This window comes from Oryctolagus cuniculus, chromosome 14 (assembly GCF_051225735.1).
Source record: "Oryctolagus cuniculus isolate XC-2025 breed Fujian yellow rabbit chromosome 14, ASM5122573v1, whole genome shotgun sequence".
Taxonomy (NCBI): Eukaryota; Metazoa; Chordata; class Mammalia; order Lagomorpha; family Leporidae; genus Oryctolagus; species Oryctolagus cuniculus.
Window position 1 is genome coordinate 16,370,398 of NC_142880.1, and position 23,284 is coordinate 16,393,681.

Sequence of the window (23,284 nt, forward strand, 5' to 3'; positions counted from 1 at the left end):
GGTCGGGGCGCCGGATTCTGTCCTGGTTGCCCCTCTTCCAGGCCAGCTCTCTGCTGTGGCCAGGGAGTGCAGTGGAGGATGGCCCAAGTGCTTGGGCCCTGCACCCCATGGGAGACCAGGAGAAGTACCTGGCTCCTGCCATCGGATCAGCGTGGTGCGCCGGCCGCGGCGGCCATTGGAGGGTGAACCAACGGCAAAGGAAGACCTTTCTGTCTCTCTCTCTCACTGTCTACTCTGCCTGTCCAAAAAAAAAAAAAAAAAAAGAAAAGAAAAGAACAGAAAAGAAAAGAAAGGATTAGAGCCTCTTTTGAGTTCCTGGCTGGAGGAAAATTTATGAGAATTTCACATTTACATACAGCATTGTTTTCTTAACTTTAGTCATTTCTGTAATGATTTTATGTACTTTGCCATATGCAAAAACTAGCAGCAATATTAAAATCCCCATCATTCCATATGCATTAATGTACTGGTTCCACTGGCCTAGTTCTAAGCAATGATATCATTAAGCACATTAGAGTAAACAACTATTTTTTAAAAAATTTATTTATCTAACTGAAGGGCAGAGTTGCAGAGAGAGGGGAGAGATATATACAGAGAGAGGTTTTCCATCTGCTGGTTTACTCCCTAAATGGCCACAACAGCCAGGACAGAGTCAGGCCAAAACCAGGAGCCAGGAGTTTCTTTCTGGACTCTAATGTGAGTTCAGGGGCCCAAGCCACTGGGGCCATCCTTCTCTGCTTCCCTAGGCACATTAGTAGGGAACTGGATTGAAACTGGAGAAGCTTTTGAACTTGAACTAGCTCCCATACAGGATTCCAGTGCTGTAGGGCTGTGGCTTTAACCTGCTGAGCCATAGCACCAGCTGCAAGTAAATAAGGACTAAAATAAAATAAAATAAATTGGCACAATAATTAATTTACTGCTTGGGACACCGGGACCCTATATAGGCATGCCTGGATCTGAGTCGTGGCTCTGCTCTCTATTCTAGCTTCCTGCTAGTGTGCCCCCCAGTGGGCAGCAGGTAATGGCCTGAGTACTTGGGTCCCTGACTTCCATATAGGAGACCCAGATTGCATTCCTGGCTCCTGACTTCAGTCTGGCTCAGCCTTGGCTATTGTAGACTCTGGAGTGTGAACCAGCAGATGGGAGATTCAATGTTTCTATCTCTCTCTCTTCCAAATTAATTGAAAACAAAAGCCAGTTCCCATGAACCACCTGTAATATGTGTTTAAAACACTGAGATGGGGCAGGTGTTTGGCTCAGAAGTTAAAGAGGAAGCTTCGGCATCTGTATCCCCTATTGGAGTGTCTGGTTTGAGTCCTGGCTTTGCTTCTGATCCAGTTTCCAGCTAACGCATATCCTGGAGGGCAGCAGTGATGACCCAAATACTTGAATCCCTGCCACTCATGTGGGAGGCCAAGATTGAGTTTTGGTTTCCTGGCTTCAGCCTGGCTCACCCTTGGGTGTTGCAGGAATTTGGGGCGTGAAACAGTAAATGGAAGATTTCTGTCTTCTTTTCTTTCTACCTTTCACATAAAATGAAAATAAAGAAAAATATATAAAAGAAAAAAAAAAACCTCGAGTTCACGGGAAGAATGCTCCTAATTATTTTTGGAGTACTTAAATAAGAACTATGGTTTTTAAGTCCAAGCTTTTAAACTTTCAAATACCCACGTGTGCAGTGATCTGGGATAATCTGAAAATTTTTTTTTTTTTTTGACAGGCAGAGTGGACAGTGAGAGAGAGAGACAGAGAGAGAAAGGTCTTCCTTTGCCGTTGGTTCACCCTCCAATGGCCGCCGCTGCAGACGGCGCACCGCGCTGATCCGATGGCAGGAGCCAGGATCCAGGTGCTTTTCCTGGTCTCCCATGGGGTGCAGGGCCCAAGCACCTGGGCCATCCTCCACTGCACTCCCTGGCCATAGCAGAGAGCTGGCCTGGAAGAGGGGCAACCGGGACAGAATCCGGCGCCCCAACCGGGACTAGAACCCGGTGTGCCGGCGCCGCAAGGTGGAGGATTAGCCTATTGAGCCACGGCGCCGGCTTTGGGATAATCTGAATTTTAAACATTATTATTGTCTTTGGAGATCTACGGTTTGATGCTTCCCACCTGAAAATTCTGTTTAGTTGAGACCTGCCTCACCTTACTTTATGAATAGTAAATAATCTACAGTTTTAAAAACATACATATAATAGAAATTATAACTGAGTGTAAGGAAGTGTTACAGAAAGTTGAAAGGGAAAAGCCTCCTTTTGTTTCTAATAGTGCTATTTTGCTGCCTACTGCTTTTAAAGAAAAACTTTCAGGGTTTTCTAGGTATACAAAAACTACACAAACTATGTTACTTGTACACTTTCAGTGGAAAAAGGAGAAGAATGATTAAAATTCTATGAGGAGGATGCCAAAGGCAGACACTAGCAGATGGGGGACGACTACACCTCATGAAAACAAAAGGTTATTCCTCTATTAAGTTCTTACCCTTTAAATGCATTAGAGTTGAGTGTAAACATAAACAAAGCCACTGTTGAGCAATTAAATTTGAAGAAGTGGCCCATAAAAAGTGGAATATTTAGTATGGATTAGAATCAGTTATACAGCATCTGATTTAGTAGTTAGATTTTAAGCGTTCCTCGTATAATACATGTTAAATGTTCTCAACAAATCATATTCTGCAATGTAGCCAAATGACAATTTCAATGTAGTTGAAGACTGGTAGGACAAGAACATTAAAGCAAATTAAGTTGCAATCTTTCATCTACATTAAAAGACTCAAAATCTGCAGGCATCTGTGCAGAGAATTTTAGAAATGAATTTGCCATCCCCAAAGTCATCCCACGACAGAGGAGAGGAACGTGGTCTGTGAGCAATAAATGAGAGAGCAACACCTCGGGGCTAGAGGGCACTGATGACTCTGACAAATCTCACCAGCAAAGGCAACAGATTAAGCTGGGGACAGGATGCCCTACAACCCTAACCTGCTAATACCTTTAAATTCTTAAGAGTGACCTCTAGTCTGCTCTTTTCTATTAGTGGTTGGTTACACTAATTACAGCTTAACTGGTATTGTTGGTACCAGTCTTTCCCCCAAAAGACATATAGGGAGAGGTTATCTCAGATAGCTTCAAATAACTTCAGCTGAATTCTCTTGTGCACATTAGGAGCACTTACCTCCAGTTTTGAATGGGTCTTTTATAGACATCAAAGGAAAGATACTAAAAGCAATGTGAGTTTGTGGATTCTATAAAGCATTTCATATAGGAAGCTGTAAAAATAAGAACAATAACTTCTCCTGTGACTAGGACTTCAGAATGGTTTAAAACAGGGTAATATATTTTATTTTTTTAATGTTTATTTTCAACATACAGGGTCTGGTGATTTCAAATATAAGGAGCTAGTTATACCTTAACCATGCCAGCAGAGCAAAAATACTTAACTCATGAAATCCCCTCAAAATTTATGGTCTTTAGAAAGGGATAATGAAATTTCTATCATGATCTTTTAGAACTGTTTTAAGCTCAACATTTACAATAATGTTAACCTAAGATTATATGGAGTTGTACACTGGATACCAAAGATCAATTACAAAGATTCAAATACCATCTGTGAAGCTGCAGTAAATTACCCTGTAACATTAATCTTTAAACACGGCACTAAATCAGAACAGAAACATCCCAAAGAGATTTAGAGCTTGAGAGTTGTAACTGAATTATGGAGGTTAATATAAATAGTTTTACATAAAAGAATTAAAGGTTCTCAATATCATGTTGTTTTTGTTTTGATTGAAAGATGAAGTTTCTTCTAAGTCTTAAAAATAAATTATTAATATCTAATTGATAATATTAGATAATACCTAATGCAATAACTAACATTTTGTACATACAAAAAAGGTAAAAACAATGGCTGAATGGAGTTGTTAACCTAATGGTGCTCTGGGTTAAGAAATACAACAAGGGGCCGGTGCCATGGTGCAGTAGGTTAATCCTCCGTCTGTGATGCCGGCATCCCATATGGGTGCTGGTTCTAGTCCTGGCTGCCCTCTTCCACTCCGGCTCTCTGCTGATGGCCTGGGAAAGCAGTAGAAGATGGTTCAAGTGCTTGGGCCCCTGCCCTCACATGGGAGACCCTGAAGAAGCTCCTGGCTCCTGCCTTCAGATCGGTGCAGCTCTGGCCATTGCGGCCATCTGAGGAGTGAGCCAATGGATGGAAGACCTTTCTGTCTCTTTCTCATTGTCTGTAACTCTACTTCTCAAATAAATAAATAAATAAAATCTTTAAAAAAAGAAAGACAACAAAGAAATTTTGATTTCATAAAGTAGACATATAAGGTCTAATTATTAACATTATAAAAAGAAATTTTTTTTTGACAGGCAGAGTGGACAGTGAGAGAGAGAAACAGAGAGAAAGGTCTTCCTTTGCCATTGGTTCACCCTCCAATGGCCGCCGCGGCCGGCGCAGCACGCTGATCCAATGGCAGGAGCCAGGTACTTATCCTGGTCTCCCATGGGGTGCAGGGCCCAAGCACTTGGGCCATCCTCCACTGCTCTCCCTGCCCACAGCAGAGAACTGGCCTGGAAGAGGGGCAACCGGGACCGAATCCGGCACCCTGACCGGGACTAGAACCCGGTATGCCGGCGCCGCAAGGCAGAGGATTAGCCTAGTGAGCCGCGGCGCCGGCCCAAAAAGAAAATTTTTAATTTTGTACTTATTTTCATTTCATTGAAAAGCAAAGAGAGACAATTTTTGCTTTACCAAAGAGAACCTTTATAGCTAAGAGTATTCTTTTTTTCTTTTTAAGATTTATTCATTTATTTATTTGAAAAGCAGAGTTACAGATAAAGAGGGAGAAACAGAGATCTTCCATCCACTGGTTCACACCCCAGTGGCCACATCAACTGGGGCTGGGCTGGGCCTGAGCCAGGAGCCCGGAGTTCTTCTGGGTCTCCCACATGGGTGCAGTAGCCTAGGGACTAGCACCATCTTTTGCTGTTTTCCCAGGTGCATTAGCAGGGAGCTAGATCTGAAGTGGAGCAGCTGGGACTTGACCCAGTGTCCAAATGGGATGCTGCTTTAACTTGCTGCACCACAGCACTGGCCCCACCAAAGACTGTTCTTAAAAGACAGTGACCCACACAGCAGATTCATAGGATGACAAAGGCCCTAAACAGCACTCTGACCTCAGAATCAGCCCTTAAGGCATTTAGATCTAGCTGAAAAGTCCATGAGAGCATTTCAGGCATGGGAACACCAAGACACTGTGGCAAAAAATGTTCTACGTGAAGGATCTCTGTGAGTGAGAAACCAATGGAAAGAAGAGGCCATCAAAGAAGGAGATACTTTTCTCTGAAGGGAGGAGAGAACTTCCACTTTGCTTATGGCCCTGTCTAAATATTGATGGAGTTTGTGGACTCAAGAGGCTTCCATAGCCTTGGCATCTGATGACAAGAGCCTCAGGTGATCACTGAAATCATGAATAAGAGTGTTAATTGTTAAATCAACAACAGGAGTCACTGTGCACTTGCTCCCCATGTAGGACCTCTGTCCTTAATGTGTTGTACTATGAGAATTAATGGTAAAACTTGTCTTCAAACAGTACTTTATACTTTGTGTGTCTGTGTGGGTGCAAACTTTTTTTTTTTTTTTTGACAGGCGGAGTTGGACAGTGAGAGAGACAGAGAGAAAGGTTTTCCTTTTTCCATTGGTTTACCCCCCTAGTGGCTGCACCAATCTAAAGCCAGGATCCAGGTGCTTCTCCTGGTCTCCCATGCAGGTGCAGGGCCCAAGCAGTCAGGCCATCCTCCACTGCCTTCCTAGGCCACAGCAGAGAGCTGGACTGGAAGAGGAGCAACTGGGACAGAATCCGGCGCCCTGACCGGGACTAGAACCCGGTGTGCCAGCGCCGCAGGTGGAGGATTAGCCTAGTGAGCTGCTGTGCCAGCCAGGGTGCAAAGTCTTGAAATCTTTACTTAGAATAGAGTTGGTCTTCTGTATATAAAGTTAATTAAAAATAAATCTTAATGAAGAATGGGATGGGATAGGGATTAGGAGGTAGGATGGGAGTGGGGGTGGGACGGTGGGTATAGGGGGAAGAACCACTAGAATTCCTAAAGCTGTACCTATGAAATTTGTATTTATTAAATAAAATCTTTCTAATAAAAAAAAGAATGTTGAGATTTGTCTTAAATGAAACCCATTGGGAAAATGAAGACTTGTAATAGTCAAATCATATGTCATCAAATCTAAGACACCATTGATTTTAAGATTCATAATTATTTTATGTGCCATATAGAAAGAAAAAAATAGCCAATTAAGCTCATGATATTACGCTCTCTTATCTCTAATTGCAAGATGTATTCAAACTGGAGCTAGTTAAAATTGTGTCTTATTATCAATGAAATATGATATTTTATAATATAATGACTTATCTATCAATGTATCTAATGAATAAGTTGTTTTGTGAGAGTAATCTCATTTTGAAACATAGTCACCAGGCAATATTATCTAAATTTGTGTATATAAAACATTGTTATCTAAAATTATTGTTTATTATACAAATTTTTGATACAAACCATTATCATCTAATGTTTACTGTGTACAATACATTAATCATTTATTTTCTACCTTCTCTGAGGCTAGGAGAGAAGGAAGAATGGCTTATACATGGTGATTCTTTTTGCTTAATTTACTGATTAACTAATATCCCTGCTTCTTTCCACTAGAGATTAAAGGCAGAATACAAGAAGATCCTATATAATGAAATAAATTTGGAAATGAAAAGAGAAAATCAGGATCTAAGAAAAAAGAACAAAAACAAGAGGTCTATAAGAATCTACATGGGGGCCACTGGCATTGTGGTATAGTGGGTTAGGCCATTACCTGCCGCACTGGTATCCCATATGGGTTCCGGTTCCAGTCCTGGCTGATCCACTTCAGATCTGGCTCCCTGCTAATGTGCCTGGGAAAGCAGCAGAAGACGGCTCAAGTGCTTGGGTGCTACACCCATGTGGGAGACCCGGATGAAGTCCCTGCTTCCTGGCTTCAGTCTGGCCCAGCCCCAGATATGGTGGCCATTTGGGGAGTGAATCAGAGGATGGAGGATATTTCTTTCTCTGTCTCTCCCTTTCTCTCTTTCAAATAAATAAATAAGTCTTAATTAGAAAAACCTACATGAGTTTAATTCAATACAAAATAATTCATGAGTGACAAAATAGGTTCTGGATTTTTTTTCATTGCAATTAAAAAATAAAACATTTACCTGATACTTTAAGGATTATTTTTCATTAAGCATAGAAACAGATAACAAATTCAAGGACTCTGCTAATCCCAAGGAATTTCTATAAAACACGTTATTATAATATATTATTACTTGTAAAAAGATATATCAAATGAAAGTATAATCAGGAGAGAAATTAAATACTGGAAAAATAATCTAAAAATATCATCTCTCCCTTGAAAAGATTCACCTGGCTCCTCTACCAATAGATAAAGTAGGATTAGCACAAAGAACTAATGAACATTTACATGTCCAACTGGACTATGGTATACATGCCGTTAAGCTATCTCAAGATATGGCTGGGTAGATGAGTGAGCTCCTCCAAAGTTTTGCAGTTACTGACTGAAATTAATACTCTTGAAAAGAGGCCCTGCATACAGCAGGCCTCAGGCTTCAGGCAGTAATCAGTAAACACAGCAAAAATGGTTTGGGAAACTGTGTTAGCATTAAGTCTATTTCAGCACATGGATTCGAGTATCAGCCGATGGATTACCTCGAGTTTGTAATATAGAATCTCTTTGTGTTTAGTTATCCTACACTTCCTCTTCTCTTTGCATCAGAAGCATGAAATCTGAGTGTGGTATGCATATTAAAATTTCCAATAAACCAAAGAAATTGACACAAGGATAACTATGATGGACATATCCCAAACCCATCCTTGGAAAAGCACTCCTCTTCAATTCACATAGTCTTCATTGGACTGTCAACTACAGTGCCATACCCTACCCCAGACCCCTCAGAGCTATGGATACTGGTCTAGGCTAGCCAACCACAACCCATCCTACAACTCAATTTCTTTGCTGGGGCAAGAGAGTAAAATGCAAAGCAGAGAAGATGTCGGACAAAGAGTCCTGATGACAGAGTTTGAGACCCAAGATCTAGTCACCCTAGAAGTCAATCTATCTCTGGGTTTTTCAGTTTACATGCATCAATATCTTCTCCCTCCACTTTCCTTTTTTTGTAAGCAGCTTGAATTGGGGTTATGTAAGTTAAAGTGGAAGAGTCTGTACTAATGCAGTATTTGAAGGAGTGGATTGTATTCAATTTCTTTTTTAATTCCTGTAAGACGTGAGCTTGATATTCATGTATGCATGTTTGAATTCACGTGTTCGTATTTAAATCTGCAAAATAACTACACAGTACATTTTAACGGTGGCATTTAAAAATGTTACTACATGCTTATGGGCAAGAAATTTCTGAATTATCCATGTAAGTGCTATAGATAATTAAAAATAATAGGTGAACCTAAGCAGTTCATGTATAGTTTTCTATTACTTTATAATAATGAAGGAAAGTGGGTAGTGAGAGAGGAGAAGGAATTTATTCTCCTGATTATGTTTTTCTTGGCACAATTAAAAGTAGTTTGCATTTTCTGAGGATACGCTAGTTTAATATTGGAAAAAAAATGGCATAGAAAATGCACTAGGAAACAAGAGAACACCAGTCTAGGATTAGAGCTTTGTAGTAGATTATTCCCTAAAGAAACCACATACTCACAAACAACAGAGACCTAGGTACAGCTATCTCTCTTGGGTGAGAAAGAAAAGGCACTGAATAATAAATGGTTTAGGAAATGCTTTTTTAGAATGAATTTTCATATTGCTTCAACTATGACATGTAAACCACTTTAAGAAATGGTTGAAAAATAACTCCTCTGGCATTATGATTTGTATGAGCTATATTCTACCACAAGATAAGTTACAAATAGCCTCCAGAAAAAAATCTCAGTGTTCTCAGAATAATTACTTAGCTTCCTCTTTCTAAACATTCTTATTAAATTCAAACATAGTTAACTTTTAGAAACATTGCACACTATTAGGATATACCTCTCTGGCTATTCTTTCTTGGTGGTAAGGGTTTGAAAAGGCAATTGTCCAGTGGAAGGCACTAAACCTGAGCCTACTCTCTTGGGCAGGTACTTCAAAATTCTTTATGCAACACATGTTTCATTGTAAACTTTTTTTTTCCCCCAGAAGTAATAGATATTCAAAAGAAACAGACGTGGCAGTGTTGGATCCTAACAGATCTGGAACCTGTCTTCAAATGTGTCTGCTGAAATAACACGCTAACAAGTGTCCCTGTGTTTGTGAAGACAAAGCACTCCATCAAGACTTGGTGTCAGGGATTGCCTCTGACACTACAGATTCTGCATGATTTAGGAAAAAAAAAATTACTGCAAATTGTACATGGCAATGAAGGACTCATTCTAGAAGTTTTATAAAGATTTCCATATGCATTAAGGCACATAATATTTATAGATGTACGTAATATTGGACTGGATAACAGGACCTAAATGCAGTTTCCTCATTTCACAAAAAAAAGTTATACCAAGAGCTGTATCGTTCTTTACACCTTGCTAAGTATTTTTAAATAATTCTTATAAAGGTTTTTATTGTTGTCCTCAGACTGCCTCTGCTCTGTCCAGCGTTATATAAATAATTTTCATTTGGTATGCAAAATTGTTGAAACATATGCTATCTCCAGTATCATGCTGGGCATTCTCTCTCATATAATAAACTTTGGGGTGGAAATAGTATAATTGCTCAGTAAGAGTCATCAGAGTTTCTAATCAGATATACATTTTTGCATACAAAGGAAACAGCACTTAAGACATACATTGTCTTTGGAGTCTAATGATCTTTTTCTTTTTTTTAAAAAAATATTTATTTATTTATTTGAAAGGCAGAGTTACGGGGAAGAGAGAGAGAGAGAGAGGGAGGTCTTCCATCCACTGATTCACCCCCTAAATGGCAGCAAGGGCTGAAGCTGGGCTGATTTGAAGCCAGGAGCTTGGAGCTTCTTCCAGGTCTCCCATGCAGGTGTAGGGGCCTAACGATTTGGGCCATCTTCTCCTACTTTTCCAGGCCATAGCAGAGAGCTGGATCAGAAGTGGAGCAGCCAGGACTCAAACCAGTGCCCATGTAGGGTGCTTGCACTGCAGGCAGCAGCTCTTACCAGCTATGCAACAGCACTGGCCCTGTCTGATGACCTTTTTGATGATCCAACTTTTCCCAGTGATTACTTTATGATATTGTAATAAACTTAAAACAACTGATTAATAACTTTCTATCAAAATCTTGAAAAATAGGGCCGGCGCCGCGGCTCACTAGGCTAATCCTCCGCCTAGCGGCGCCGGCACACCGGGTTCTAGTCCCGGTCGGGGCGCCGGATTCTGTCCCGGTTGCCCCTCTTCCAGGCCAGCCCTCTGCTGTGGCCAGGGAGTGCAGTGGAGGACGGCCCAGGTGCTTGGGCCCTGCACCCCATGGGAGACCAGGAAAAGCACCTGGCTCCTGGCTCCTGCCATCGGATCAGCGCGGTGCGCTGGCCGCAGCGCGCCGGCCGCGGCGGCCATTGGAGGGTGAACCAACGGCAAAGGAAGACCTTTCTCTCTGTCTCTCTCTCTCACTGTCCACTCTGCCTGTCAAAAAAAAAAAAAAAAAAAAAAAAAAAAAATCTTGAAAAATAGTCCAGCAAATCTAAAACCATTACGTTTTCTAGATTTGCTGATCAGTAGTGTGTGGTGGAATGAGAAGGCCATGACAAGATGGCTGCTGGCAATGGAGCCTGCCTGGCAACAGGCTGTGATTCAATGGCTTCGGAAACTGCCTGGAAACAGGCTGTGATTGGTTAGCCCCTTGGCCAGATTGGCTGCCTTGGCTATTTAAGCTGCTGTACCAACTGAAATAAACGAGTCTGCGGTTGGCTGGCCTCTGGCCCACTTTCACCTGGCTCCCAGGGTCTGTGTGGTGACTCCGTGCCTCTTGCCCCCACCACGCTCCTCCTCTCAGAATGAATCCACCTCAGCAGTAGTGCATTAGGCAAAGCATTAGGAAACTTTATGCAAGCACCTAATTATTTTAGCTCCCAGAAGAAAGGTCTTTAAAACCCTAGAACTCAGTTTTATGACTTAACTCAATGTAAAAGTCAGTCACAGGAATAATGATTTTCTGACTTAAAAGGTAACACCACCAACAAAAGTATCACAATTAAGTAAATTATATATTATGTTATTTAATGTCCTCTTAGGATATACAATTCATTTTTATTTATTTTTTTAAAGATTGATTTTATTTAGTTATTTGAAGGTTATACAGAGAGAGGAGAGGCAGACAGAGAGAGAGAGAGGTCTTCCATCTGCTGGTTCACTTCCCAATTGGCCGCAATGGCCAGAGCTAAGCCGATCAGAAGCCAGGAGTTTTTTTCTGGTCTCCCACGCAGGTGCAGGGGCTCAAGGATTTGGGCCATCTTCTACTGCTTTCCCAGGCCATAGCAGAGAGCTGGATCAGAAGTGGAGCAGCCAGGACTCGAACTGGTATCTATATGGGATGCCAGCACTGTAGGTGGAGGTTTTGCCCACTACTCCACAGTGCCGGCCCCTACAATTAATTTTTAAATTGAATAATAACAAATTGTGTACCAATGCACTTTGGAAAGTTCATGTAATTAGACACTGAGAACTATATAACTTTTTGGTTATGGCTGTCAGGGTTTTTACTACTATATTTAACTCTCAATTGCAGTAACTAATCACAGCCTAAGATTTTCAGCAAAAACAAATTTCCTGAGATTGGCACTGTGGCAAAGCACATTAAACCAATGCCAGCATCCCATGTGGGCAATGGTTCGTGTCTTGGCCGTTCAACTCCACATCCGATCCAGCTCCCTGCTAATGTGCCTGGGAGAGAAGTGGAAGATAGCCCCTGCACCCAAGTGGGAAACTGGGACGAAGCTCCTGGCTCCTGGCTTTGGCCTACCCCTCCCCCCAAATGCTGCCATTTGGGGAGTGAACCAGCAGATGGAAGATCTCTCTATTTTCCCCTCTCTGTAACTCTACCTTTCAAATAAAACAAATAAATCTTTTTTAAAAAAACTTCCTTCACTTTTCCTCCTATTCTTGACTTTTATGTCCTCACTATTTGTGTCTCTTTCCCTTCCCCTCCACTTAGCTCCTAGTTAACTCCTCAAGTCTTAGTTCACGTTATTGCCTGCTCCTTAGAATGTTCCCACACCAATCTCACTGAGTTATTTGCTTCTGTGCCCACTCCTCTAACACTGGTTACTTGGTAGAGCTATCTTGATATTCTCATCTCATCCCTCCTTCTAGCCTATGAGCTCCTTGTGTAGTTCTGAACCTTCAGTGCCTAGTGCCTGACTGGTGCTTATGAGACACTCAGCCACTAAGGAAGTATAGAGGTACAATGTTGCGGCTTATGAGAATGTGAGGATGCAGAGAATCTGGAGGAAGAACAGGAGTTGGTTTGGGGCCACACAAAGATGTCTGAGAGATGACCAAAACCAGTTCTGCTGCCTACTAACATTTTGCTGCCACATTCTGGTACGATACCTAAGGTCTACACAGCTCTTATTTTGCATAACATATTTAAAAAATGAATGCTTATACATATGCATATGCTTTGGAAAATAATATAAATGAGAAACCAAATCATTGTTTATGTATAGTTTTCAAAATTTAATAGTATTTTCAAGAAAGGTAGAATAAAAATACGTGTAGGCAGATAATGGAATAAAAAGTACATGCATACATATGTGACGAGGGCAGGGAGAGTTTTAGGGTGAGTCTTAGAATGCAGATGAGGGTAAGCATGCTAATCATTTATAGGATGTTCCACCAAATAAATGGAATAATTATGGTCCTCATTAAAACAATGATTGAAAATCTATCGTTGCATTTTAGGAGAAAGTGGTATTTCATTTATATATGGTTTTATTTCAACTGCAGTATCACTGGATCAACTGTGAGAAAATATTTAAATCTCACAACTTCAAGCACCTTCTGTTTCCTAAATGTTCACATGGTGTATAAATGTGCACAGAGAATGTTCACCAAATAAATTGTTTACTGACTAATGCAAGAAACTCGGCTTAAAAATAAAAGTGATACAATTTTTTATGGAGTATGTCATTTCTGGAAACTCAAATAAAGAGGATAAAGATTCTTTCACTTCTCATTTAGAAGCATTACATTTCTGTTAGTATTTTACTTAAAATTCCTTGGCCCATAAGATAAAAATGTATGGCTCTACATGACCTACTTTAATGATGTGACACAGAAGCGGCAACAGCTGCTTCACCTGTGGTGTCGGTGAGACTGCCTTTATAGGAGAGTCAAGAACAGCGTAATAACCTCCCACATGGAGCTTTCCCTACTTCTTCTCTTTGGTCTAAATCTCAAAGGCAATACATATTTTGCAAGGAGAATGGTGTCATAAAACAATGAGGTGATAATTTGTAACATTTACATGAATTTAATGACTGATTATTACAAAAGGAGTAATTTACAATTAATATCTTTAAAAACCTTCTTGATGCCTACTTGATTTAGCAACATTCTTATATATAAATATATATATTATTTAAGTTATACAAGTTTCATATATACAGGAATATAGTGGCACTCCCCCTGCCCATGCTCCAAACCCTATTCCCCCTTCCCTTCATACAGCCACTACAATCTCCACAACCTAATTGTGGCTTTGATTTGCATTTCCCTGATAGTGATCCTGAGCATTTTCTCAAGTGTCTGTTGGCCATCTGAATTTCCTCTTTTGAAAAATGCCTGTTCAAGTCCCTTGCCCATTTTTTTTTTTTATTTATTTTTTTTTTATTTTATTTTTTTGACAGGCAGAGTGGACAGTGAGAGAGAGAGACAGAGAGAAAGGTCTTCCTTTGCCGTTGGTTCACCCTCCAATGGCCGCCGCGGCCGGCGCGCTGCGGCCGGCGCACCGCGCTGATCCGATGGCAGGAGCCAGGAGTCAGGTGCTTTTCCTGGTCTCCCATGGGGTGCAGGGCCCAAGCACCTGGGCCATCCTCCACTGCACTCCCTGGCCACAGCAGAGGGCTGGCCTGGAAGAGGGGCAACCGGGACAGAATCCGGCGCCCCGACCGGGACTAGAACCCGGTGTGCCGGCGCCGCTAGGCGGAGGATTAGCCTAGTGAGCCGCGGCGCCGGCCCCCTTGCCCATTTTTTAATTGGATCGTTTGTTTTGTTGTTGAATTACTGGAGCTCTTTATAAATTCTGGATTTTAACCTTTTATCAGTTGTGTAGTTTGCAAATATTTTCTCCTGTTCTGTCAGTTGCCCCTTCACTTTGCTGATTCCTTTTTTTGCTTTTTTGAAAGATTTATTTATTTAATGTTAAAGGGTTACTTAGAGAGGAGAAGAGACAGAGAGGGGAGAGGGGAGAGGGGAGAGGAGAAAGGGGGAAAAGAGAGAGAGAGAGGGAGGGAGAGAGAGGGAGAGAGAGAGAGAGAGAAAGAGAGAGAGAGAGAGAGAGACTTCCATCTGCTGGTTCACTCCCCAAATAGCCACAATGGCTGGAGCTGTGCTAGTCCGAAGCCAGGAGCCTGGAGATCCCTTTATGTCTCCCATGTGGGTGCAGGGGCCCAAGGACTTGGGCCAACTTCCATTGCTTCCTCAGGCCATAGCAAAGAGCTGGATTGGAAGTGGAGCAGCTGGGACTTGAAGCGGTGCCCACATGGGATGCCAGTGCCACAGGCAGCGGCATTATCCACTACACCACAGCACTGCCACCCCCATTAGTCCCATTTGTCAATTTGGGTTTTGATTGCCTGTGCCTCTGGGGTCTTTTCCAAGAAGTCTTTGCCTATTCCAGTGTCTCTCAAAGTTTCCGCAATGTTTTCAAATGATTTAATGGTATCCGGACATAAAGATTTAAGTCTTTGATGTACTTTTCAGTGGATTTTTGTGTTAAGTGTAAGATAGGGGTCTAGTTTCATACTTCCGCTGTGGAGATCCAGCTTCCCCAGCACCATATATTAAAGAGACTGTCCATGCTCTAGCGATTTGATCTTAGGAACTTTGTCAAAATTAAGTTGGTTGTAGATACATGGATTGACTTCTGGTGTTTCTATTCTGTTCCCTTGGTCTATAAGTCTGTTTTTTTTTTAATTTTTAATTTAGTAAATATAAATTTTCAAAGTACAGTTAATGGATTACAATGGCTTCCTCCCCATAATTTCCCTCCCACTCACACCCCCCCATCTCCCGCTCCCTCTCCCATTCCATTCACATCAAGATTCATTTTCAATTATCTTTATATACAGAAGATCAATTCAGTATATATTAAGTAAAGATTTCATCAGTTTGCACCCACACAGAAACACAAAGTGTAAAATACTGTTTCAGTATTAGTTATAGCATTACTTCACATTGGACAACACACTAAGGACAGATCCCACATGAAAAGTAAGTACACAGTGACTCCTGTTGTTGACTTAACAATTTGACACTCTTGTTTATGGCGTCAGTAATCTCCCTAGGCTCTAGTCATGAGTTGCCAAGACAATGGAAGCCTTTTGAGTTCGCCGACTCTGATCTTATTTAGACAAGGCCATAGTCAAAGTGGAAGATCTGTCCTCCCTTCAGAGAAAGGTACCTCCTTCTTTGATGGCCCCATTCTTTCCACTGGGATCTCACTCGCAGAGATCTTCCATTTAGGTCTTCCTTTTTTTTTTTTTTTTTTTTTTTTTTTTGATTTTTCCAGGGTTTCTTGGCTTTCCATGCCTAAAATACTCTCATGGGCTTTTCAGCCATATCTGAATGCCTTAAGGGCTGATCCTGAGGCCAGAATGCTATTTAGGACATCTGCCATTCTGTGAGTTTACTGTGTATCCCGCTTCCCATGATGGACTGTTCTCTCCCTTTTTGATTCTATCAGCTAGTATTAGCAGACACTAGTATAAGTCTGTTTTTGTGTTAATACCAGGCTGTTGCAATTATAACTGCCTTGTAGAATGTCTTGAAATTAGGAATTATGCTGCTTCTGGCTTTATTTGTGTTATATAAGATGCTTTAGCTACTTAGGTTCTCTAGTGTTTCTACATGAATTCTAACATCATTTTTTTCTAGATTTACAAAGAATGTTATTGGTATTTGGATTGGGATTGCATTGAATCTGTAGATTGCTTTTGGTAGTATGGACATTTTAATGATGTTGATTCTTCCAATTCATGTACATGGAATTCTTTTCCATTTCTTAATGTCTTCTATTTATTTTTTGTAATTTTCATCATAGATATCTTTGACATCCTTGGTTAAATTTATTTCAAGGTATTTCATTCTTTTTTGGAGCTATTATGAATGGGACTGATCTTAAGAGTTCTCAGCCACGACACTGTCTGTATATAAAAGGCTACTGATTTTTCTGTGTTGATTTTATATTCTACCACTTTACCAAACTCTTTTATTAATTCCAATAGTCTTTCAGGGGAGTTCTTTGGATCCTGTATATAAAGGATTATGTCATCTGCAAGTAGGGATATTTTGATTTCCTCCTTTCCAATTTGTATTCCTTTGATTTCTTTCTTTTTTTTCTTTTTTCTTTTTTTTCCCTAATGGCTCTGGCTAATACTTCCAGGACTATATTGAACAGCAATGGTGAGAGTGGGCATCCTTGTCTGGTTCCTGATCTTGGGGGGAATGCTTCCACTTTTTCCCATTCAATAGGATGCTGGCCGTGGGTTTGTCATAGATTGCCTTAATTGTGTTGATGAATGTTCCTTCTATACCCAATTTGCTTAAGGCTTTTATCATGAAAGGATGTTGTATTTTATCAAATGCTTATAATGAGATAACCACATGGTTTTCATTTTTCAGTTTGTTAATGTGATGTATCACACTGATTGATTTGCAAATGCTGAACCATCCCTACATACTAGGGATAAATCTTTCTAATGTGTTGTTGGATTCAATTGGCTAATATTTTGTTGAGGATTTTTTGCATTTATGTTCATCAGGGATATTGGTCTATAGTTCTCTTTCTCTGCTGCATCTTTTTCCAGCTTAGGAATTAATGTAATGGAGGCTTCATATAAGGAGTTTGGGAGGTTTCCATCCCTTTCAATTGTTTTGAATAGCTTGAGAAGAATTGGAATTAGTTCTTCTTTAAACATCTGGTAGAATTCAGCCATGAAGCCATCCGGTCCTGGGCTCTTCTTTGTTGGGAGGGTCTTTATTACTGATTAGATTTTCATCCTGGTTATTGGTCTGTTTAGGTTTTCTGTCTTCATGACTCAATTTTGGTAGACTGCATGTGTCTATGAATCTGTCCATTTCTTCTAGTTTTCCCATTTTGTTGGCATACAGCTTGTTGTAGTAATTCCTGATGATTCTTTTTATTTCTGTGGTATTTGTTGTTACATTTCATTTTTCATCTCTGATTTTGTTGATTTGGGTTTTCTCCCTCTTTTATTTTTGGTTAGCTGTGCCAGTGGTGTATCTGTTTTGTTCATTTTTTCAAAAAACAAGCTCTTCATTTCACTGACTTTTTGTATTTTTTTAGCTTCAATTTTATTTCTTCTCTAATTTGAATTCTTTCTTTCCTTCTATTAATTTTGGGTTTGATTTGTTGTTGTTTTTCTAGTTCCTTGAGATGCACTGATATTTCATTTATTTGATACCTTTCCAATTTCTTAATGCATGCACTGATTTGCTATATAAGTTTTGATGTGATGTGTTGTCATGTTCATTTGTTTCCAGAAATTTTTTATTTCTCTTTTGATTTCTTTTATGACTCACTGCTCATTCAGAAGTATGTTGTTCAGTCTCCATGTGTTTCCATATGATCTAGGGATTCCTGAGATCTTGAATTCTAGCTGTATCCCTTTGTGGGCCAAGAAGATGCATGGTATGATTTTGATTTTTTTGAATTTGCTGAGACTTTCTTTATGGTCTAGCATGTCATCAATCCTAGAGAAAGTTGCATGCACTGGTGAGAAGAATGTGTGTTCTGCAACTGTAGGATGGAAAGTTCTTACTTCTGGTAGATATCTGTTGGGTTCATTTGGTGTACAGTGTCAATTAACTCTGTGTTTCCTTGCTGATTTTCTGTCTGGTTGACGGCTCTACTGCTGAAGTCTCCCTTACTATTGTATTGGAGTCTATGTCTACCTTTAGCTCCATTAACATTTCTTTTATATAGCCAGGCACCCTGTAGTTGGGTGCATATACATTTATTATAGTTAGATCTTCCTGTTGAATTGATCTCTTAATCATTAAATAGTGACCTTCTTTGTCTCTTTTAACAGTTTTTATGCTGAAGTCTGATATTAGGAAGTCAACTCCAGCTCTTTTTTGCTTTTTATTAGCATGGAATATCTTTTTTCATCCTTTCACTTTCAGTCTAAATGTATCTTTGTTGGTAAGATGTGTTTCTTGTAGGTAGGAAATAGATGGGTCTTGTTTTTTAATCGATTCAGCCAGTTTGCATCTTTTAACTGGAGACAAGGCCATTTCCATTCAAGGTGACTACTGATAAGTAATAACTTGGTCCTGCCATTTTTCCATAAATATTCCTATTGTTTACTTTGGATTTCTTTTGTACTTCTACTGACAGATTTTCTGGCTTCTTAGTATTTCATAGTGATGGCTCTTTCTGTGTTTCTGTGTCTAGCACATCCTTAAGCATCTTTTGTAAGGCTGGATGAGTGGCAATGAATTCTTTCGATTCTTTTTGTTATGGAAGGTCTTTATTTCATTTTCATTCATAAACAAGAGCTTCACAGGGTACAGTATTCTGGGCTGACAGGTTTTTTTTTTTTTTTCTTTTAAGACTTGGACTATATCTCGCCATTCCCTTCTATCCTGTAAGGTTTCTGATGAAAAGTCAGCTGTGAGTCTAATTGGAGATCCTCTAAAAGTACTCTGGTGTTTCATACATATTTTAGAATCTTTTCTTTATGTTTACTGTGGAGAGTTTGACTACAATGTGTCATGGTGAAAATCTTTTCTGGTCATGTCTATTGAGAGTTCTATGTGCTTCCTCTTCTTGGAGATCCTTTTTCCAAATTGGGGAAGTTTTTTGTAATTATTTCATAAAATAGGTCTTCTAATCCATTCTCTCTTTCCACACCTTCAGGAACTCCTAAGACCAGTATGTTGGGTTGTTTTATGGTATCCCATAAATCTCCAAGACTGATTTTAAGTCTTCTATTTTCTTCTTGTGGTTTTTGGTCTGACTGTTGGACTTCCTAGCAACATTCTTTTTTTTTTTTAATTTAAAGATTTATTTATTTTATTTGAAAGGCAGAGTTAGAGAGAGGCAGAGAGAGAGAGAGAGAGAGAGAGAGGTCTTCCATCCCCTGGTTCACTCTCCAAATGGCTTCAACGGCCAGAACTGCGCCCATCTGAATCCAGGAGCCAGGAGCTTCCTCCAGGTCTCCCACATGGGTGCAGGGGCCCAAGCACTTGGGCCACTTTCTATTGCCCTCTCAGGCCACAGCAGGGAGCTGGATTGGAAGAGGAGCAGCCGAGACTCCAACTGGCGCCCATATGGGATGCCAGCACAGCAGGTACTGGGTTTACCCGCTACCCCACAGCAATAGCCCCCCTACAACGATCACTGTATAAACACCAGCTGTCAGCTGCTATAGCTCTGTTTTTCACAAATATAACACAATCACAACAAATTAAAGGCAAGTCAGTTGACATCACCTAGGGTGTTCTATAGTAGGAAGCTGAAGTCAGAGGTGGTGCCAAGACCATCAAATCCAGGCACTTCAGTATGAGATGAGGTATCCCAAGTACTGTCTCATCTGCTGAACCAAATACTTACCTCTAGAAGTTGTTTCTTAAATTTTGAAATTGTAGATCTAAAAAAAGAGCCATAGTTTTTCTTTCAAAATATGATGAACCATTTTTAAGGAAGATGCATAGATGTACAACTACTCTGCTTATACTCTAGAAGAGTTCAGGTCAAAAATGCTTAGCTTGCGGCAGGCATTTGGCCTTGCAGCTAACATGCCTATGTCCCACAGTGGAGTACCTGGGTTTGATGCCTGACTCTGGCCAACTCACACCCTGGGAGGCAGTGGTGATAGTTCCAGTAGTTGGGTTCCCGGCATCCACATGGGTGGCCCATACTGAGTTCCTGGCAGCTAGCTATGTGGCCCAGCCCCAGCTGTTGAGAACATTTAGGGGGCGAACCAGTGAAGAAATATTCCAATCCCACCCCCAGTCTCTCTCTCTTCCTCCCAAATACAAATAAATAAAAATCTTCAAAATCTTGTCTTGTTTAAAGGATACACAAGATATGGAAGCATTTGAAAAATATTTTCAGAATCATTGTAAAGATCTTATTGAAGTGAGGTTGGAAAGATTTTTTTTTTAATTGAGGTAGGAAAGAGTCTGGCAAATGTTAGGACTTTGGATTCTTTGTTACCTGCTTCTACTAACTACTCTAACTGAATTTGTTCTCAATAAAGGGACCAACAGTATCCTTGCTATTGAAATGAAGCATTTGACCTATTACTTCTGTTACTTGACTCTGTAGCATTTAACATTGTTAATCACATTCTTTTCTCCGAGTTGTAAGGCTGGTTCCTTCTCTGTTTCGAGGGATCTTATTATTAAATTTATACATTTCTATCTTAAATCTCTGAAAAATCTGAAATAATTTCCCTCTCCAGGCTTAGACTTTTCTCTCCTCACAACAAGGCAAAAGCACCAGGGATGGCAAATCTCACTCTAAATTACTTGAAACCTGACTAGTGACATACACCCATGCTTCCTACGCAGAGTTGGCACAGCCGCTGGAATGACGCAACCGTGAAGCTGTTGAGGCAGACTGAGAGTCCATCACCACCCCTGTAATCTGCAGGGGGCACCAGAGGCAGTGCTTCCCCACAGCAATGCACACAGCACGGTCAGAGCTGTTTGTCCTGGCACTGATCACTGCCTGACTCTGCACAAACATGTCTCTTCCAAGGCTTTCCAGAAAGGCTGCGGGAAAGCAAGGAATGGGTTGGTGTTACGTGGCTTTTAGTAGAGTAGTCCAATTCTAAGTGATAAGTCACTTACTGAGTATAAGGCTAAGCACTTGAGGGTTGGCTCCAATTTCACTAACCCACCTTCTGACGCTGACAAGAAGAAAGAGTATGCATTTGTCTTGCGGTATTCTTGCTGCTCCTGTGGGAGTTTCTTTGGGGTGCTGTAAAGCTGGGGACAGAGATTCAGACCCCAACTCAGCTTCTTCCCTGAGAAGGCTGAGAATTCAGTCACTCAGCTTGGTTTAAGAATGAGAAGAATTTAATGTTTCTAAACATTTTTCATTTTGCATGGAGGATGAAGGGCAGAGAGTAAGTTTTATTTGGGTAGCTCTGTAAACCTCCAGAACAAAAAGCTGTCCTGTGGAAACAAAGCTCCTGCACATTGGCAGGGTCCTACTCTGGGCACTGTCATCAGGAGCACAGGATCATGGGAAGCTGTGCCGAGAGGTGGCTCATTTGTACCTGATCTGTGGTCATATTTTCAATGTGGTGTTATATTTTTAATGAAATCAACAGGGAAATCGATCTAACCTTGGAGGCATATATGTATAATCTCTACACATATCCACCATCCACATGAAACAATGCAGCTTGTAATTATATTTTGAAATTTAAATCTGTCACAATTTGTTCCTGATGACTGAGTAAAAGGTTAGTGGAATGTAAGCACCACATGGATATTTACTTGACTTTTTGTCTTCAAAACACTCAACTGAAAGTTCATTCCTGAAAGTTGAGCTGCACCCAGGGCTCTTAAATGCTGTGGAGTGTGGGCGATCAGATTCAAAATCTGGTTCTATCAACCTGCAGGGAGTCACTAAATCATACAGGGATGTGGTGACAATGCTGAGTCCTCCTAGTTATGGGTGTAATGATGGTTCTGGGGAAGGGGGGGTTGGTGTTGGTAGTTATTATGATCCTAAGAATATGACTACTCTCATTTCTCATTAACTCAGGGGAAAATGATAAACCTAACAACCTTTCACATAAAAAACATATAAAGGGTCTATGTGGAAAAACTCACATCTAACATCAATCTCAATGGTAAAAAGACTGAAAATTTTTCTCCTAAGATCAGGAATAAGTCAAAGATGTCTACTTGTGGTAGTTTTACACAATAGTACCAGTTTTTTTTTTTTTTTCCAGAGCAATTAGGACAGCAAAAGAAATAAAGGGCATCCTTTATTTCAGAGGTAGGACTATCTCTATTCACAGATGATGAGAGCTTTTATGTAGAAAACTCTGAATAATGCACAAAACAATCTTTTGGAACTAAATCAGTAAAGCTGTAGCATGCAACATCAACACAGAAAAGAATTTGTTGTACTTTTATCCTCTAGCAATGAACAATCTAAAAAGGAAACTAAGAAAACAATTCTATTTTTATTAGTATCCAAAAGGATAAAACATCCAGGAGTAAAGTTAACCAAGAAGAATAAGACTCACACACTAAACATTATAAGACACTGCTCAGAGAAATGTAAAAAAAGATATAAATGGAAAGACATCTTATGTTCATGAATTGGAAGACTGTTAAGATGACAATGCACTCCAAAACAATATACAGATTCAATGCAACCCCCAAGAGAATTCTAGTGGTGTTTTTGGTGGAAATGGAAAGAAAGATACTAGAATTCATAAAGAATTTTAAGTGACTCAGAATAGTCAAAACAATATTGAGAAGGAAGAGTAAAATTGGAGGACTCATACTTCCCAATTTCAAAACTTACTACAAAGCTTTAGTCGTCAAAAAATGTGGTACTGGCATAAGGATAGAAACAGATCAATGGAAAGGAGGGCTGAGAGTCCAGAAATAATCTCTCATTCCTATTTTCAGTTGATTCTTGATAAGGTTGTCAAGACCATTCAATGGAGTGATAATAATTTTCCCAACAAATGCTGCTGGGAAAACTGGGTATCTACATGCAAAGAATGGAACTGATCCTACACTATTTATAAAAATTAACCCAAAATGGATGAAAGACTTAAATTATAGAGACAAAACTATAAAATTCATATTTGTACCTTGGAGTAAATCCTCGTGAGCTTGGATTTAGTGACACCAAAAGCACAAGCAACAAAAAGAAAAATAGATAAATTTGATTTCATTAAAACCGAAAACAACTGTGCATGCAAGGCTGTCAAAGGAATAAAAAATATCCCACAGAACAGAAGAAAATTGCAAATCTTATGTCTGATAAAGGTCTG

The 23,284-nt window shown here is 40.2% G+C and overlaps 1 protein-coding gene across 11 annotated transcripts in view; it reads right to left on the reverse strand.

Moving 5' to 3' along the window:
• ARB2A (ARB2 cotranscriptional regulator A) overlaps positions 1 to 23,284 on the reverse strand; it is a 466,145-nt gene that overhangs the window by 99,720 nt on the left and 343,141 nt on the right. The window lies entirely within an intron of this gene.